Consider the following 2,959-nt stretch of genomic DNA (forward strand, 5'->3'; position numbering starts at 1 on the left):
CTCAATTGCACCGTAGATCTGCTGCAAAATGCATTTTTTTCTAAGCGTCCTTATGCCCAGCGAATCAACGATCTAGTATTTAAATTCAGTTGAACATGTACAAGGTCTCCTGCCGTAAATCCTTTTCACATCCACAAGACATGGTGACTTGAAACCAATCTGCTATCTGGTTCCCAAGCCAAATCATTTCGTTTAGATCTTGTCATTACAGGATTACACTGAATCAAGCAAACTCATATTTTAAGCAGGGCACACCTATTCTTGTAGAGATTCAAGGGTTTTGTAAACAGCCAGTAGTTGTAACCATGTAGAAACGAACTGGCAGAACTACCTCATCGCCTTTGACAGTCCTACAAACAAGGGGTTGGGTTTGCTACTCCCTCCGTAAAAAAATGTAAGACGCTTTTATGCAAAAAAAGAAAAGAAAGCAAAACCAAAAATGTCTTACATTTTGGTACAGAGGTCAGTATTAAACTGCAGACAAGGTTAGTATTAATACACGGCAAATGCTGGGCAAGATATGACTTGCTGCATCCATAACCAGCACTGTTTGCAAGCATATAAGGAGCAAAGTGGCAAAGCATGTTATCATCAAACAAATCCCTGCAACACATTGCTATTTGCTGTATAATAAACACGGATACCATATTAAATAAGAGTAAGCAAAGAGTAAGAGATAAGACGCTCACCGCTTCAAATAGTTGGTGCACACAATGATGGTGGGAAACCAGCATATAGTCGAGCATACATGAATGGTTTGCTAAGCTCAGCGAAAAACTCGACCTGCAATGTCTTGACGGCCACGGAAAAACATCCAAATTTCAGCGTCTCTTGTGCAGTTGTGGTGTACAACGCTTCTAGGAGCAGGTATCCCCCGGCTACACCAACAAGAGCAGCATCGTTTACTGGCAATTGGATGACCTTGTTCCAGTGCCATTGGTTATTTCTCAGAATAGAATACGTGAGCCAAAATGGGTCACTATCGTGGTCCTCGCCATAGCCTTCAGTGAGAATTCCGAGCATCCCTTCTGCTGCCTCAACAAGGGCAAAACTGTTAGTCCCTCGTTCAGGTGGGAGGTTGATGGCAGACAACTCCATTGCACGCACGTCCAGCACAAGCAACTCGTTCCGAAAATGCAAATGCCAATAGAAGCATCCGTGGACGAATTGACGATTGGACAACCCACCATGAGAGTGGATAAATGAACCATCGGAAGCAGATGTAGCCTGACCACTCCATTGATCAAATGTATGCGCATGCCACTGTCCTTGTCCACCCAAAGAGGAGGAGAAGACGAGAATGAGCAGTTTAGTTGTGCATTGCGCCACGCACATCACCCAGGGTTCTCCTTATTCTGGCCAGGAGCAAGGAAGACCTCCAGATTGAGGAGGTCCAGTTGAGGTGCCAGCGCTTTCAGGTCGTCTGGAACGGCGGGCAGCAGGACATAGCGGTGGTGAACAGGGTCGCACACAGCTAGGTCCCTGACCCAAAATCGGCTGTCTTCTTTGTCCGGTGCGCCAGCGAGGAGGACACGTCCGTCAAAGAAATCAACTGGACGCCAGGTATGGCCGGGTGTGGAGGGGAGGAAGGATGAGCAGGAGAAGTCGAAGCCAAGGAAGGCGCGAGCGGCGACGGCGGAGGGGTGTGGCGGCTGGGCTGGGCTGAAGGTGTCTTGGAGCAGGCCGAGGAGAGGCGGCGGGTGGAGAGCACGGTATCGGCGCAGGAAGGCGTGGTCGGCGATGACACGGCGGAAGGAGGGGCAGGTGGTGGAGGCGCGGGCGAGGTCTTCGGCAGCGGTGAGGCGGAGGAAGATTTCCTCGAGCATCACATCCGGTATATCGGCCTTGGACGTCGCCGGCGGTGCCATCTGGGTGGTCGGGTGGGGATTCGGTTTGGCCTTCTAAAGGAAAGGCGTGGCGCTTCTCTTCTCACTCTCTCTTCTCTCTCTCTCTCTCTCTCAGGATCGGCGACTGCTGCGTGTTCGTGCGCCGCCGTGGGAGTGGAAGAGAAGGGACAAGGAAATGGGGATCGGGGGCTAGGGTTCAACCTTTTTTTTGGGAACTGCCTAGGGTTCAAGCTTATGCAAAGCTGGCTAAGTGGACCGGGCCAACCAGGGCGGCCCTTGAGCACGCCGGCACGGCCCGCCATGGGCCAGGCGTGGCACGCCCTGGGCCGTGCTTTCGCTGCTAGGCTGAGCACGCGGGCCGGCACAACACATCCCAGTTATCTTTATATATTTCGTATATATATGGCCTAATACTAGCCCGGTAGGTAAAAATAGGACCAAAAAATGCCCAGTAGGCTAAACAGCAGGCGGGCCAGCGTGCCGACGGGCCGGCCCGATTAGCAGCTGGGTCGTGCCTGGGTTGCAGGCTGTAGCACGCAGGCCAGCATGACACGACCCGTATAATAATCGTGCCCCGGCAGGCCGTGTCGTGCCAGGCACAGTTACGATAGGCTGGCCCGGCCCGTTTGGCCAGCTTTGACCTCATGTGGGCAACAAGGGTATTTTGGTCCTCCGTTTTACACCCTATATTAGTATAGTATAAAGAATATGTTTAGATCATGTAGAAAGGGGAAAAACTTGACTTTTTTTGGCAAAGCACTGCAAAAGAGGAATACCCATGAAAACTGCAAATTGCACACGCCGTCACAACCAATGTGTTTAGTTGGATCAGTACATGTCATCGTCGAGGTGAGAGTGTTGTCGAAGTCATCACATTTAGGTTAGTTTGACCTTTGTTGGCTTTATCATGTTTTGTGCGGTGGTACAACACTGTGTATATTAACTTCTCTGTTTTTAGATCCTTGACCCGCCTTGAATTTGTGAAATTGTGATGTTTTTCCCATGAAACGACTACCAGGAAATCCTTCCATAGTCACCCTAATGACCTTCGTCACCAAAGCATCACGACAATTTTCAAGACCTTTCATATAATCTCCAATGAGGATCGGTTG

General features: G+C 50.1%; 1 pseudogene; it reads right to left on the reverse strand.

Moving 5' to 3' along the window:
- Positions 1–607: 607 nt before the first annotated feature.
- Positions 608–1,826, reverse strand: LOC119328763 (annotated as a pseudogene).
- Positions 1,827–2,959: the final 1,133 nt, after the last annotated feature.

Source organism: Triticum dicoccoides, chromosome 7A (genome assembly GCF_002162155.2).
Source record: "Triticum dicoccoides isolate Atlit2015 ecotype Zavitan chromosome 7A, WEW_v2.0, whole genome shotgun sequence".
NCBI classification, from domain to species: domain Eukaryota; kingdom Viridiplantae; phylum Streptophyta; class Magnoliopsida; order Poales; family Poaceae; genus Triticum; species Triticum dicoccoides.